Source organism: Anabrus simplex, chromosome 1 (genome assembly GCF_040414725.1).
Source record: "Anabrus simplex isolate iqAnaSimp1 chromosome 1, ASM4041472v1, whole genome shotgun sequence".
In the NCBI taxonomy this organism is placed as follows: Eukaryota; Metazoa; Arthropoda; class Insecta; order Orthoptera; family Tettigoniidae; genus Anabrus; species Anabrus simplex.
This window is the reverse complement of record NC_090265.1, coordinates 1,174,060,879-1,174,078,643: the sequence shown is the minus strand read 5'-3', so window position 1 is coordinate 1,174,078,643 and position 17,765 is coordinate 1,174,060,879. Positions and strand designations below refer to the sequence as shown.

At 36.7% G+C, this 17,765-nt stretch overlaps 1 protein-coding gene across 4 annotated transcripts in view; it reads left to right on the top strand.

Annotated features, from left to right (window-relative positions):
- LOC136858161 (FMRFamide receptor) overlaps positions 1-15,737 on the top strand; it is a 132,437-nt gene extending 116,700 nt beyond the window's left edge. For 2 of the 4 annotated variants that reach the window (XR_011017607.1, XR_011017608.1), the window contains exon 5: positions 14,369-15,735. The gene's annotated coding sequence lies outside the window, so the exon portion shown is untranslated. Of the gene's footprint in view, positions 1-14,368 lie in introns of all 4 variants that reach the window. The other 2 variants (XR_011017606.1, XM_068225436.1) reach the window with 2 other exon arrangements.
- The last annotated feature ends 2,028 nt before the right edge of the window (positions 15,738-17,765 follow it).

The window sequence follows — 17,765 nt, the reverse complement described above, 5'->3', positions numbered from 1 at the left end:
CTGCCTTCTGTCGCATTCTACCGTCCATCTGCTTGCTCGCCCAGCTGTTCACTGACTGGCCTGTTCTCCGGCACTGTTGCTGCTCCCTCGTTGTGACGTCACACCTACGTATTTTTCATCGAGTAACTTCTCGAATCTCTTCACCACGTATATAAGCAAGCTATTCCTTAGTTTCCCCGGTCAGACATTGAATTGGAAAACAACACGAGTGGAGAGAGCGGAACTGTTCGCTAGCGGCTGGCCCGTTGCGACATTTTACCTACTTTTAATTTGTGAATAGCTGCATTGTTTATCAACAGACTGGGTGAGCAAAATGTTACAACTTTTTATATCTTTCGTGGTTTATATTGAACCCTTTAGGTCCATATTGAGGGATACCTACCTTTCTTACCTATCAGCAAAGTTCATGAGATCTGTCTCTTGGGTCGTATCGGGTTCTTCGTCACTTGCTGAGGTAAAGGTAGGGTTCAGTAATTCTAATCTATCTACTGGAATGAAAGGTCTATTTAAAAGATTCCTATTTATCCAGGAAAATTCTGAAGCATGCCGATATGTCAACGGTATCATAGTAGTCAATTGTGTCCACTGGACACCACAATCATTTTTACATAAACGTCAGAACACTGGTGTGAGACTTTAACGTAACTGCCTGACGGGCATTCATACTAGAAACCATTGTCTTAATTATTAATTATTTAAGAAAGGAAAGTCTGGAAATCCTTAAATTCGGGTTCCATGTGAGACCACATGTACCATCATAGTGATTCGTTATGGTCCAGCCCTCGTAACACGAACTCTGGACTCTGGGTATAATTAAGGCCGTCCAATCGGTGTGTGCCACACAGTGGTTCTACGGCATGGACCCTTAATTGAATCGATGTGACCTGCGTCTATGTCATGGACCGACATCTAATCTCCTAAGTTACTTTAAAGTCATTGTGGATGATGACCGCAAGGAAATGATGCTACAATGGCATATGGCCCTAATCTAAGTCACTGAGGTTGATGACCCCTGACCATCCAAGTTTCTAGGCTGAAGGCTAAACACAATTAAGTTACATCGGTTGATGACCAAAGTTTCCACTTTACTATCCCAGCACATTCACTGCTCAATCAATCAAAGTTCAATAATTACAACAATAGCAATGCTCACAAACTTTGTGGCAGTAAAATCCATTTCCTTCGGATATGTCCCTTTAATCGTTACTTTATATTTTAATATTCCCCCAGAAAAACAAACTAAAATTTCCAGAATGCATCTCCAAGTTATTCGCTTGATTAAAGTTATTTCAAAATGCGGTTTCACTGAATTTAATAATTAAATAAATTTAAATGATTTAACGAAATGTTAAAGATCAGTAAATTTTATCTCCGCGGACTCTGGTTTCTTCACAAATTCCTACGCAGCTGTGATGTAAATTCAATATTGCGATGTTTATCTGGCTGGAAAAGAATTGTTACATAATTCATGTCCAGTTATATATCTTGTCTCATGATTTCACACTTTAAAATCTAATCTAGTCTTAACCATTATTAAAACTTGGATATCCTATGAATCTACGTACAAACCAAACAACTCGCCATATAATTACGATGTCATCTCTCGTCATACCATTATGAATTTTGCACACCCCTCACAGAAAAACCGGTCATCACAACCATCGCTCTATATTTTGGACAACCCTGAATTTGGTTACTCTGTTCCTTATAATCGAAGTTCGTGATTTCAAATGTTCATTACATCCCCAATTACAGTATTTCACAATACTCAGACCATTACCGGCTATGAATTTCAACTAAATCCAGCATTTTAACGTTTTCCCTGGCCGAGAATACAGTACAATCTCAATTCCACGCCTGTCCCGTTATCACAGCTGAGGCCTCTCGCCCCCCAAGTTCGCTTGGCAGTTACATGAAACACCTGGTTTATTCACAGTTGATTGGCTTCTCAAAATGCTCTCTTTAAACTCTGCCGACAAAATTAAACAAATACGATATTCTAACCAACAAAATGCACAGATTATGCTTCAAGATGCTCACACTAATTATACGCGTCGCCAATTAATACCGCTATGGATTTCTATGTATTTCTTTCCATTCCGAACATTATAAAATATACCTCGGGCTTCCATGTCCCGGCTTCAATGACAGGTCCAACCTGATTCACAAATCTCATATCAACAAAACTAACCTCTGTTTCCCAGCTCCACAATTATCATCGACAAAGAACTGGAATAAAATCCTTACTAGAAATCTCGACGTCTAATATCGCACAATGCATTAATCATGAATAACTTCGCATAAATGATATCGTATTTTATAACTTGATTTTTACGAGAAAATGACTGAAACATTCTACTAGATCTTTTATTGTCAGTCAGACACAGTTTAAAATGGGCCTAGAAAAACGTTTCTCTCCGTGACCAAATTCATCACCCTAGGTTCTCACCCGACAGCGCGCTTCCACTCGATTGAAAATGAGTGACCATGGATTATTATTATTAACGTCAAATTGCAGACAGAAAAATTTTACGTCGAATGAACATCTTGATTTGACATCACAAAATATAGGCAGTACACTCACACGGATGACGATTTACATTGGACGTGATATCACTTCGAAACCCTATTCAATAACCTTTTACAACATTATACGGCACTCGCAAGACTTCAAAAATTTATCCAAGTGGAAAATAAAACAAATGACTCTTTTAGTCGTACTCTCACATTTACAAAACTTAGGAGGGGTGACCACTGCGTATATCCCCATTCAAATACACTTTTAGAGATCATGAGACACGATATAAGAGGTAGTAAGATGGAAAGTCACCTACCTCATGTAGTCATAGGGCTCACCTGCGACCCTGGCATTTTATTTAGCCATTTTTACATTCATGGCTTCACAGTTCATTATTAATTTTCTTCAGGTTTCCTGGAATAAAGCATTAAAAAAAAGAAAATACCCTTCACTTGTTTGCTGAACGCCCACGATGGACTATAATTATTCCCGCACACGAATTACTTAATCACATTAGAATTTATTCAGTACTTTGACCGTCCTATCTGGTACAATTATTTCACTCAAGAAAACTATCTCCTCATGGAAACAAGACCTAGCCACACTGGCTGAACTCTGGAGTTGAACTCATCAGTCTACTTTCGTTGTTTGATTTCGCAGAGCAGCTCAACAATTTTTCGTCCGCTTTGTATCACAAATGCCGGAGAAGGAGACTTCGTCATGGCGTCCCTTCATATTTATAGCAGTTACCCCCTCTCTTCGGATATCTCCCTTTGCCGCCAAAAAAATTTCTATAAATTTTCTGACTTAACTAAACTGTAATTTCAAGAGTTTTGAAAGTGACTACATGCTTGCTACATTTCTGGCGGTAGTGTTCATGGACATTTAAAATTTTTACGGGTTCGATTTGCGAGATGATTGACCCCCTATGATAGGCACTATATTTTTTTGACTTGGCTTGGTTCACGCCATGTACACGCGCTTTGAAATAGTTCACAAAAATGACTTGAGTTTCTTCCGCCGTTGACACGTGTGGCTGACGTCACGTACCCCAGAGCGTGGGACCGAAGGTAATCACCCCCTCGTCACGTGTCAAATCCATGCTATCAAGAATCCAACTTTTAATTTCATTGTTAAATTATGCATAATGTTCTTAGGGCACAAAGGTCATGGGTTCAATATCAAGATCTGAACTTTGAATGTTAAATTATTTGGTGGCTTCATGGTCTCCATTCTAACTGAGTCCTTCAGACTGATACCTTCATCAATTTCATACACCAAAATAAACTGTGCTTGGACAAGTGATAGAAGTGTTGCCACATCCTGGACTTTTTATACAGGTCCGAGTGGTCGCTTACATTGCCAACGTGATAGCGTTTAAGCAGCCTGGAAGGATTTCCCCCCCTCCTTTTCCTCTTTTCTTCCCTTCTCACTCTGTTTCTTTTTCTTTCCCTTTTTTCTTTTCCGGTATTGAGTTGTAAAAATTTTGCCTCCCGACGTGCTTTAACTCTCTTGCCCTCTTTTGGGTTTCAAATGAAGATTTTAAGGGTGGCCTTAAATCATTATTTCCAAATATACTAATGTACCCCCCCCCTTTTATTCTTAACCAATGTGTTTTTTAATTTAAAAAAAGGTATAGTATATTTAAATAGGTGCTAATTCTGGTTTTTTCTGTTGAACTCTGGTCTTGGGCTTTTCTTGAAAATCATAATCGTTATTCCCAAGAATTCTTAATTATTATTCATATTGATTGTATTTTGGTTGTCAAACGGGCTGAGCCCTTGCTAAATGTTTGTAATCCCCATTCTTTGTTTGTTATACACTGCCTATTCTAGTCATTTGAAGTTTAAATACAATTTGTTTTAAATCAATCCACCTTTCTTACATTTGGTTCGTTGTACGTTCTTTCTCACTCTTTACCTTTTCCTTTTCTTTTTTTTTTTTTGAACATTGTACTTACCACGGACAGCCCTCTCGGTTAGCCCGCCGTGGCGTCCACTGACTCTGCTGATTGATGAATAATAAGTCTGATATACTAGGTTTGACCCAACGAGGCATCAAGCGCATGCCTTTCCGTGGTCCGACAAGTCACCACCAGTGAAATAACATTTGCTTGCTTCCAGCGTTATGGTGTCCTAATGATTACCGTTTGACGATCTTTGATGTTGTGGGCCGACCATCCTATCATTATCTATACTAAGATTTTCGTCCTTTTAGCCATTTGTATGAACATAATATTTGTTAGCACCCCACATTGACAAATACGCCACAAGTGGGAGACAGGTAATGCGCGACACACCACACATCCCGAACAGAGTCCATATTGAACATCTACTGTAGTCAAACCATTGGCGTATTGTTTCCTTCGTTCAGCATTTCATTCCATTTACAATGTTGTGAGTGACGGAATACACAACTGTAGGGCAACAGCGTTGCATCTTCGAGCATGTTAAATAATAAAGAACACTACAGACGAAAGGAGAAATGATCTGGTGCATTCCTTGACTGGCAAGTGTGTCTTAATGACAGTGTGATCTTGTACTGTGTGTTCAGTTACGACTGTTTAGTGAACGAACTGTGGATATTGCCTGTAAGAGACAAGGAAACTCCTGTACGAGTCGAACAAGAAATCTTTTGCATTCGCGCGGAGCATTATCTCTGTCTCCATCATACACTCACATCCCCTCCCCTTCTCTTCCCTCAAATACGGCAGGGGCTTACCCGAGTATGATGACTGCAATATTTATAATCCTTAATAGTACGAATACCTTGAACAAGCCTCAAATAGATTTAGTCAAACACTTGTCATACTTACAAACAACTCAAGCGGTCTGTCTTCAGCCCTTCAATATGGTTCTGCATATATCGGAGTGTCATATGGTCCACTCTTCAGTTGACCTCATGAACTCCGTTCCATTCCTCAGATCAGGATTCAAAATCTTAGAACGAACTATGGGTCGTACACCGCGAGACTCGTATATAGAGTGTAAATGAAATCAGTGATGTCCGTCAAACTGGTGGTACATTAGGCCATTCTAAGGGAGTCAAGCCCTTGGTCTATCTTTAAATTTAAGGTATAAAACTCTTCAGGCATCAGTGGCGAAGTACGTCTACTGTAGCTAGAAAGGCTTGGTGCGAGGCATGGTTGGTGAGGGGAAGGTGCGCACGACAGGCATGTCTGCCTGTTGGCAGGGGTGAAGAGGAGAGGTATGATATGATGATAGTGCTGCTCGTCTTGGAAAATCCCCACGTAAGGAAATTGCTATCGTTGTTGCAGCTTCACATAAAGGATTGGGATATTTACACCGGTAGTACTGAGTAGCCCACCTAGTAAAATTGATTGATTGATTGATTGATTGATTGATTGATTGATTGGACAAAATAATTTCGATAATGAGGTCTGGTATGGAAGAAAGGAAACGTATATTAATGCATTATCTGTCAACCACTGTCCTATATTCATGTCGCATGGTCCTACCGACATTTGAACGCATATTCAGTGGGGAATAATTAGGAGAAAAAATTCGCTCTTCCCAATGCGGGGGTTTAGGGGATAAAATAAAATAAGGTAAAATAAAATAAAATAAAGCTCATCATTTTGCTGGGGGTAAGGGAATGATCAGGCGGTTAAACATCAGCCTTTCAACGCTGCATCCCAGTTTCAAATCTCTGTCGGTACACGTGAAGTTTGTGCCGGACAAGGGTGTTATGGTTTTCTAATTAGTGCAGGATACATCTCATCCATCAACCTGACTGCCATCCTGAGTGGGTCACTTGGTTAGCCGCTGTCATTCACGGGTTCAAATCCAGCTCAGGTCAGTGGCGTTTAAAAGGGTGTTTTAAAAGTAAGGATTCCGTGTCGTTGACTTCCGACATGTTAAATAATTCCTGCGGGACGAAATTCCGACACCGCGGCCTCTTAAGAACTGGCATTTAAGACGGACGTAAAACAAATAACATTATTACGTTTAACCCGGCTGTTGTTTGAGCTCTCCTAAGGCAACAATCTATGTACAATTCTTCATTGAAAGAATACATTACACCTATTTCAGCGATGAGTAACCTGCTGAATCATACCTTTTTCACAAACATACAGGAAGTTCCAGGCTATTCATACCCACTCCCCATAAGTTAATTTACAAAATGATAGATAATGGAAAAATGAAGTGGTATTAACCGAGTAAAGTGTCTTGACAACATTGTTTCAGTAATAACTTGGTAAGACTGCACAACACGGATTTCAAAAGTTACAGAGCCTGGACTTAAATTTGATCGCGTAAAGATAGGGAGGTATAAGAAAATTTCACCTCGGTAACTGATGCCCTTTAAGATGGGAGACCCAGCTTAACACGGGGAAAATAGGCCAATATTCATTCGATTATTATATATTGTACCCGGATGAGATAGGCCCTAGTTTTCATGATTTTAATTTTATAAGATAAATGCAGAATATTAAATTATGCACAGTGTCAGTTTGGTGTTGTAACAATTTGATGACTACTGATAAATAAAATGAATAAAATATATAAATAAAATTACTCAAAAACTTAATAAAATTAATAAGCATAATTAACCAAAATGTCCGTAGTATGGGCGCCAGAGTTCACCAGAATGGATCCCTCGAATTTAGATAAGAGCATGATAAACTTTATATCCCAGGGCGTGTACATAATGCTGCGTACTGGTACATCTGCTGCAGGCCTTACCCAACCTCCTGAAAACGACTAATTAGGTAGGAACTGGACCTAGGTTTATCAATAACACTGATTCTAAAATAGCTAACTATATTCTGAACAAATTCCGTGCATGAGCACCTCATCAACATACAACATTATACATATAATACACACATAAAATATTGCTGGAAGACCCCATATTTACAACAACAACAATAATGAAAACCGTGGGAAAACGAAAGCGAGAACTAAGCTACCATTTGTAGATAGTCCGATGAACAATGTACATGTATGAAGATAAATACCCTTCACTGTCTCTATATCAATTCGACTTACCGATTCTCATAATCGGCAGTTATCACATCACACAGATACTGTACCTTGTACTACTGTGTTCACATATTTTAACACTTGTTGTAAAGATATATACACACGTCTGTCGATCCTCAACATAAATTTATGGAAAGTCTGAGATAGCTTTCACCAACATATAATGCTAGGCCGCCACAAGTGCTACAATACTTAATGCGCAAGCACTCTCCACAATCAGCCACTTTCCACAAACGTAACAAGACTACGCTCCACGAACGTTTGAAGTCCAGTCCATTGCAGCCGTGTCACTCCAGTACCGTGTATCAGCACCACTTCCTTCCCGTACAGTGCGTCAAAAGTACATCACAACAGACACTGGGGTAGCCATATGACTCATTCAAATTACCAGAGTTATTAAAGCAATGTTTTCCCACTCATGCAAAACAAATTACTCATACCTACATATGTGGATATCTTCCAGCTTACCAATATAAACGGCAAAATATACAAATGAAATACTGATAATAATAATAATAATAATAATAATAATAATAATAATAATAATAATAATAATAAATCAAATACTGACAATAATATCTCTAACTTCTACATATAATTCGGGGGTGTGATATATGTACTATCACAGTGTGGAAAGAAGAATTTCGACATTGCCAGACGTGGTCACGACAATCCGTCGCCACAGTTAAGCCTGTCATTACGGGGAGAATATTCTTGGTCCAAAGTTAAGAGGATTAAATCTAGAGCTCACAACAACAGAAGTAATGACTACAAGGAAGTGAAAGAGCATTTATTTCTGAACAGGGGCGAGGCCAGGTGCACCACCGATACGAAGAATATGACGTACCAGTATTTCCAACGCCTCGAGGCATTCTGTGTTGTCAAGTTGCAACGAAGAGATTTTAAACTAACCGATACGGTGTTGACCAATGGCAAAATTTATCAGAGGCTCGCAGATAAACCAACATAAGAGAAACTCAGAGTGAACTCCAGTTAGCTTCTCCGATAACAATAATTAAATTATTCCAACCACATAATTGAATAGAGGGAATTTTTGTGATATCATTCCCGTGTTTATTAATTGTAATTGTAATAAATTAAAGTAATGAGTGCTTGGAAATGACCCACGCTATCTCGCCATTGGTCAAGATGAGCACGCCATCAGGAACGCCGACTTAGCGCGCGAAAGGTGGAGGACAGGAATCAAGTGATATTTCCATGATCAACGAACGATATGAGTTCAGAATACGACACATGAATGTGTATCGCCAGTTTATTAAGTGGGATAAATTAAGAGATCCAAATCCACCTGCACATGCCGATTTAGGATAACCAACCCCCTCTCCCTGGTATGACCACGGATGACCCCAGTGGGAAACCATATCGTCCATAAATAACCAGCAGTGGGACCTCATATCACCAGTTGTTACCAGTTACCAGTTGTGACCAGTCGAGCTTCACATAAACCAGTCGTTTGAAATAATTTGATACGCTGGCACGGTGACTCCGTAACTCAGTACCAGAAAACGCATTATAGATTTTGTTAGAGTTGAAAGTACGTTAGTAGTCATGAAGGTGAAGACAAACAGTGATAATTATTCAGTATATCGAGTGTAAATTATCAGTATCACTGTATGTGAAATTAATACATTTCTCAACATTTCATGTGTTGGAATTTAAAGGATCGACAGGAACGCCGATAATACTTTTTGAAGGCAGTGTTCAGAGCCTGGAATAAATATTTCATGATAGACGGTGTTTACTGTAGCAGGGAACTGTAGGAGCGAGGCGATCACAAGACGGCATCGTATACTTCAGGAAGTGCGGGATAAAGAACGCGATACGCGCCGGTTCGAATGAAACGACACTTCATCGTAATGTGCCACGACGTGTGATTCGGGCTCAAGGAAGAATAATTGTGCAAATGTAATGGGTCTAGAGGCACCTATAAGTGTCTTTTTTTTTATTCTTGTATAAATTAGTGTAAATTCTCTAGTAAGGTATTAATCATGGGTAGTCGCCCAGAATTGTTTTATTGTGTTAAATTTATAAAGTGCGATATGAAGTACGAGTAAAATTACAATGGGGCCATAAGGCTTCTCATCCGCTACGAGACAATGGAATTCTACATAGGAATGAGTACACAAATTTAATATTTGGGGATGTTATCGCGACTAAACGGGGTTCAATGTAGATTAATTATGGTTACTTAACATGGTCCGCCTCCCGAATCCATGATTTTATTTTTTGTTAGACGGACGAACTAATGTATATTAACGTAATAATTGATTAGATTAATTAATTGAGTATTTGTTTGTTGTATATAATGTAAATATGGGATATATTTCTTTCAGTTAATGCATGCTGTTTGTAATACTTTGATTTAAGTTCATTTCAAGTGTTAAATTTCTTTTGTGCTAACCCATTTATTTGATTTTCAATCACTGCAGTGATTTTTTGTATTTTAGTTAGGAATATTTGCTACCAGACAGCCAGATTATGAAAGTGCCAGAGTATGTAAAATTTGTGTTGCGTACGGAAGGTCATAAATATAATAATGATACTGTTCTATCTGCTTTGGCTGTTCGCAAGTTGTATAATAATAATAATAATAATAATAATAATAATAATAATAATAATAATAATAATAATAATAATAATAATAATAATAATAATAATAATAATAATATTTTGTGCGTTTGCAAGTTAAAGTATAATAATCATGACAGTGCTTTGTGAGTGGCAAAGGAAAGTAAATTATTATTATTATTATTATTATTATTATTATTATTACTATTAATAATAATAATAAGATTTGGTGCGTTTGCAAGTTAAAGTATAATAATAATGACAGTGCTTCGTGAGTTGGCTAGTGCAAATAATAATCAATGTGGAGATGACATGGAGCGTTAAAGAATTTAATTCGGGTAATCAGTATGATTTTACGTAAATTGTTGATTTCACGTTTTTGGACTTTATCTTAACCATTAAAATTTGTTTAAAAGCGATAAAGGTACGTGAATTAGAATGGTCACGATATGCTAAAAGCCTAGAGTGGTTTGAGCCCATATTTAGAGTTGTAAGTCATGATGGACGAGAATTCGGCATGAAATAAAATTGAGCCGTACTGTTTGTAATGATGAAATAGATGAATCTCAAGGCCTAAGATGGTATAAAATGCATATTCCGGTGTTATGAGTGGCAGAATCCACGCACCGAGGAGTAATTTATGAATTAAATGTTTGAAGAGTTCCAATAAGAAAAAGTTGGATTTCAAACGAGTAGGAAGGAATAGTCAGCAATCGCCGGCATTAGAGGTATTTGCCCAGCCGCGACGTGCCATGGGTTGTGAGATGTGTCTTGGGAGGACGTGTCCCCATAAAATTAACGGCAGTACAAAACTGAAGGTTGCAGTATCGAATACCGTGTTGTCCCGACCGATATAAAGCAGATCTTGGTGGTTCATAACGGGATTTAACATATGTGACTGAATTCTAAAGAGTGGAGATTAAAATATCCAACTTCCCATTTTAATAATAACAATAATAATAATCCAAGAGAATCTTGTTTTAAATCAATTGCTTAGTACCAAAGTAGACTGAAACTGTAAAAGCTTATGCATTTAAACATAAATATCGCTAACGGTAGTGTAACACGTGTAATTAAGTTACCATAACAACAATAATAATAATAATAATAATAACAATAATAATAATAATATGAAGAATTTATTCGATTAATTTGAGAATAATTATGGTGAGATGAATGTAAAATATTAAACCCATGATGAATAAGTGATGCGATAATGATAATCTCCACTGATGGAAATAATAATAATAATAATAATAATAATAATAATAATAATGAAAAGTTGAAGAAGCAGAAGATGAAGAACTTGCAATAGTATTTTAAGAATAATAATTATTGATGAAAGGAAATTAAGATATTTTTGGACGATGATTCATTGTTACGAATATAATAATAATAATAATAATAATAATAATAATAATAATAATAATAATAATAATAATAATAATAATAATATTTTATTAGGAAACTGATCATTGAATTGTGCGGATAAATTACGAAGAAGAACGACCCTTCGTTTGAAACGTCGGCAAGGGTTGGCATATAATCATCCCGGATGGCAAATGATAATAATCAAATGTAGGATTATAATTGAAATTAATGATAATAATAAAATATTTGATAGTAATCACAGAATATGATAATGATCAGATAAAGAATGATAATGATAAAATAATCATAGGAGGATATGATAGGGACAGTCGTCATGTGTCGAACTGGTCTGAACCAGATGATGGGTTTCCACGTGGGAGATTGTCAGCGGTATATGCGGAATAATCCACGGGCGGCACATGTCTTCGTTGTCAGAGCGTAGTAAATGAACCTTTCCGTACGTCTTGTCGTATTGACAAGTGTAAATATTGAAATAGGCTTTGAGTTACTGAGCTCTCCCTGGCATGTTTGTGAATCTGGAAATAATAGGCTAGAGTTTGTCCGTACTATAAATTCCCGTTTTCGGTACGATAACAATTCCACGGTGGGTGTCCGGCTCACCAGAATGTACGTACCGGAAGTGTCTCATGTCCAAACGGAACGAGGAGATGACACTAAAAGGTTACTGTCATGCCTTCGTCTCCGAAAGAAGATCTCCAGCGGGGAAACGTCCACTCATACGGATGTGAATTCGACCCCCAGTAACCAATTGGGGCGAATTCACCAAATGTTTTACACTACCAGAGTAGTGGGGTAAATCCAAGTAGTATGTCATTTATTTTTCAGGATGGAAGTGTCCCAATGTAAAAATTGTCATCATGTGTAGTTTGCAAAATAAGTGAATAAATTGCTCCTCATTGCAATTTCAATAGGAAACAGTTTCCATATTCTTTTATTGTAGTTATGGAATTTAAGTTGTCACTTCCCAGTCCTATTGTGGAGTCTAAAATTTTTATCCATGAATGAGCAGTCCCCGTTACCTTAATTTGCATGCCCCGTTCATCTCTGTGTTTATTTGGTGCGCCGATTTATAATTATATTTTCTTTATAAAATGTTTTTAAAAATCTTTTTCGAACTGATCACCCCTGAGATTAAGGCTAGTCTGGGACTCAGGAGGTGAGCGGGTGCAATATGCTACAAACATTGTTGACAAATGCTGCACATACCCCAGTATTGGCATGCTTCAGAGCAATCAAAAGCAACTTCAATAATGTCCAAATTCTAATTATAACATTTTCAAATAAAATGTTCAAAATTTCCCGCCTTTTTAACAATATATCACGGTTTCCTTCATAACCCTCTTATTGACTCACGGATAATTATGAATTTTTCAGAGTTTCCTCCCATAGTGTTGTACTACAATCTGTACCACGTTCAGATCAATAGGATTTAAATTAGATTTTATATAACATTTTTATTTAAAAAACTATAAAGATTTTCTGGTGTTCGGAAGAAAAACGCGACAAAAAATCCAAATCACAGTCTATGTTAATGACTGAGGTTCATTTTGTAGCTGGAGTTTTGATACACACTTTAAAAAAAGGAAAAGTACGAAAATTATTATAAACTTGGAATTTATAAGGGAAGCAGTGATATATTGTTAAAAAGGCGGGAAATTTTGAACATTTTATTTTAAAATATTAAAATTATTAAAATTCTGACATTATTAAAGTTGCATCATTAATCAGCTTTCAAGTACATTAAAAAATTAGGTACTTACCTGTTATGATTAATAGTTACTACAGATTGCTGAAAAGAAAACCAAACAGAAATAAGTAATAATCAGAAATGAAAAAATGCACTTCCTTCACTAATTCAAAATGGGAATCAGACCCTCGATTTACAAAATGTGGTCGATGTGGTGATCATCACCCCGAACGCACACTTTGCAGCGACGAAACCATCTTGCTCATAGGCGCAGTGTCTTCAAATTTAAAAAGGCCGCGATACAAAACATAAAAACACCTCACTCATTACTTCTTGACCTCAGTGTTTCAAGTGCAATTGTTATCTGAATAATAGCACTTCTGTTAGCTCAGGTATAAAGAAAGTAGAGCTGTGTGTTATCCTTGCATTGTTGGTCTGGTAGTGCGTGCCAACGTTCTGACTCCGGGCCTCTTATAGAACGCAGTGTACCTTTCTGCAGGTCGCAGTGCACTGACCTCGACACACACTTACATAGAACATTGTACAGCCTCGGAGGGGATGGCGACATGGGGAAATCTGTTGTATTGACGAGGAGTATCCAGTCTACTGACTTCTCAAAAACATTGACCGAAGGTTTGTGATTTAATTTCTCGTACCCTACACTAATTGAGATAGGAGTAAAATACTTGAAGAAGTTTGCTTACAGTATCATCTTCCACCACCAATATATCGGATTTCGTGTATTTCAATTACACCCTGTATATTAACAGAGATATGATTTTCCGAGCTCGATAGCTGCAGTCACTTAAGTGCGGCCAGTATCCAGTATTCGGGAGGTAGTGCGTACCCCACTGTCGGCAGCCCTGAAGATGGTTTCCATGGTTTCCCATTTTCACACCAGGTATTCCTTACGTAATCTTGACTAGAACTATAATATAGCCCTAACTGAGATTACAAATTACCCTTTCACCCTACATGACCAGAGCTTTCACCCTTTATGGGGCTGTACCTTAATTAAGGCCACGGTCACTTCCTTACCACTCATAGCCCTTTCCTATCCCATCGTTGCCACAAGACCTATCTGTGTCGGTGTGACGTAAAACAACTTATAAAAAAAGAGATTTGATTGTCCATCCTTTATACTTTAATTAAGTCGAGTTCTGTTTTCTTTTGCAGGTGGAAACTGTGGTGGATGACAACTCCTAAAGCGGACAACAAGGCTGCATTTGTCGTCATTTAACCCCTTGCTGTTTACTATAACTCAAAATAATCAGACTGAAAATGATGAAAATATTCTTATAATACACAGATTATAAACATACAAATATATTTAAAGAAACAGTTATTCAAAAGCAACCCATTTAACTATGTCTTTCCGGTATTACGTATTCTCCTCAACTGAGCAGGAATGCAGAGCCTCTGATTTTAAAAACATGAAATAATAATTCCACTTCTGAGATGTATATACAAAATTCATGGGTGTTTCCTTGTTATATTCCATATTTAATGTTGCAGCACCAGAATGGAACATCAGAGGTTCTGAGTTCTAGTCTTAAAGGTAATCATTACTTTCTCAGTAGAACGTTTGGAATCATTTTGTGCAGTTGTTGAATTAAGGTGTGCTTCATGGAAGTGCATCATATTTCACCAATGTCTCGACACTGGAAAGAGCAAGTTTCAAAATATTTTACTGTAATTACTATCAAACTATCTAATCACCTCTTCATTCTCCAGTCCATATACGTGACTAATTCTATTTGAAAGAGTTGTAATCAATATTGAGACAAGATTTATCTTACGACTCATATTTAAAATGAGATATACTCTTGATAGTAAGCAACACTGTTAAAGCAGATTAATATTATGCCTTTGCATCAGTCTTAAATCGCGCTTAAGAAGCAAAATTTCTAGACGGACTGGAGTATTAGAATATGACTCCGTAGAAGAACTATATATCTAAGATCACTACAGACTACCAGTGCAACGTAAATTCCAAAGAACAAATTGCTACAGTGAAGGGCAGTGCAGTATTTGGTTAACACAAAGTATACTTTTAAATATTCGTAAAAAAACCCGATATTGCAATTTCAGTCACTTCCATGAACACACAAGACCAAACATGACAACATAAGATTTAATTTTACTATGAAATAAAGAAATTACAAATAAGTTGTTGCATTTATTACTCACCCTGACTTTTAAATATACTCCAGAATACAAAGCAGGTGTCTTACAAGGTTCTTGAGGAAAACCTATGAAGGATAAAGTTCTACAGATACTTTCCAGCAATGTCAGCTTTACAAACATAATTTACTACTTGCTCACATTCAACTATTACACGTGTTCTCTCACAGCAACCCCTTTCCTTTTCCTTTGGCGATCTACATTCTCAAGAGTACTGGATGATATTTTGTGATAATGATGGTGATTGTTTTCTTCCTTTTTTTTCCTTTTCCTCTTCGATGAACGTACACAGATGTCGTCTGCTCTATTTTCATTAACATTTAATTTCCTTTAGCATAGTTAACAGTATGTATGAAAGAATTGAAATTCATTGAATAGATTGAATGCCTATGTACTAAACTTCGACAGTCATCTTTAATGTAGACTTGATCAGGTTTTTCCGCACTATTTCTTTTCGAAATCATTATGATTAGTTTATTCCTAAACCCGGAGCCCCTCTCCTGATTCCAGTCCCAAAGAATAAAAGCTTCACTCAAAAGCATAGACTTTACTCAAATTCGGCTTTTCGGTCATCTTATGGTATGAATGAACGCTCACGGCACCGTGACACTGCACAGAGGTAAGTGGTTTATTGAAAACTACCTGAATCCAGTGAATAACAAGAAAATATACAGACATGCATACAAATACGTCTACTGTCTTGTGAACACTATCATGAACAATGCATCTTCACAGGAGATGCATCCTTCACAGTAAATTAAATCACCAGCAAAGTCATCGTCGTGTTAAAGTTCCAGTCTAATTTCCTTAACTGACTTTTTATATCTTCAAGTTTGCATTATATTACCAGAGACATGACTTTTTTCGCATTAATTTATGTTCGATTTCGCGAGAAAGAAACAACTTTCGCTTTATTTCGCGAAATAGAACTGACCCCATCGCTTTAATTTCGCTTTAATCCTTTCCTAAAGTTATTAATAAAAAGTTTTATTTATGAGATTTTTGAATTATTTATGTGAAAGGTAGATAAATCAAGAGAAACAAAATTTATAATAATTCATTATTCCTTAGAACTATAATATAGCCCTAATCGAGATAGCAAATTACCCTTTCAGCCTACATGACCAGAGCGTTCACCCTGTATGGCCACACCATTAAGGCAGTTAACGGAATATTAATACGAAGAGATACTTCTGTCGAAATGAGAAATCCTTGTTCTGTCTTGTTTCCCTTCACACATGTGATATTGGAGTACAATTTCAAGGTCGTTATTTTCTATGAATTTCGCTGCATTTTCACACTTATACCGAAATAAGTAAATTTCGCTTTAATTCGTTGTAATTCGCGAAAGCGAAATTACTAATTTCTTAATCAGAATCATATGATTCATTAAGATATTTCAAAATCGCTTCAAAAAATTTGTCACTTTTAAAGTTAATACGAAAAAATCATGCCTCTATATATATTACACAGCGAGGTGAGGAAACCATGTTAAAAGTGAAACGTTACTCCATATTTTCTTCAAAGATGGCCTATGTGCACGGGAGTTAATAAAATAAAGGATATTACAAGAATAAATTTGGGACCACTAGTCATATTGGAAAATATTAACAGTTTTATGAATAAAGGACCTTTAGTTCCTTTAGAGGTAGTAGTTGTTATACCGAAGTGGGTTGTACTTTTACTAAGCTCGTGATCCGGTGAACCAGTGGCCTTACTGACTGAGAGATTTTCCTATCCCATCAACACAACCGTTTGGTGCCAGGAAATTAAATCTCTCACTTTCATAAAAGACAACGCTGGAATGTAAGTACACCCAATTATTAATACTTTTTCTTTGAAAACAATGACCAGCTCAATATTGAACTGACTTCTTAGTAAATATAAAGTTCTATAATGTTCCACATGTAGTTTCGTTAAGGGGGGAGACCCAGCATAACAAAGGAAAAAAAGGTTAATATTCATTCGATTGTTAAATATGCTACAATTGTTGTTGACAATTCCTGCACATATCTCAGTATTGGCATGCTTCCTGGCAACCAGAAGAAACTTCAATAATGTCAAAATTCCAATAATTATAATATTTTAAAATAAAATGTTCAAAATCTCCCAATTCCAAGTTTATAAGAATTTTCAAACTATCCTTTTTTTTAAAGTGTGTGTCAAACCTCCACCTACAAAATGAACCTCAATCACTAACATAGACTGTGATTTAGATATTTTTGTCGAGTTTTTATTGCGAACACCTGAAAACATCAATATTTCTGTAAATAAATATGTTTATAAAATATAATATATGGGTAAATCCTATTGATCTGAATGAGGTACAGATTGTAGTACAACACTATGAGAAGAAAGACTGAACAAATCATAATTACATAGTTATCTG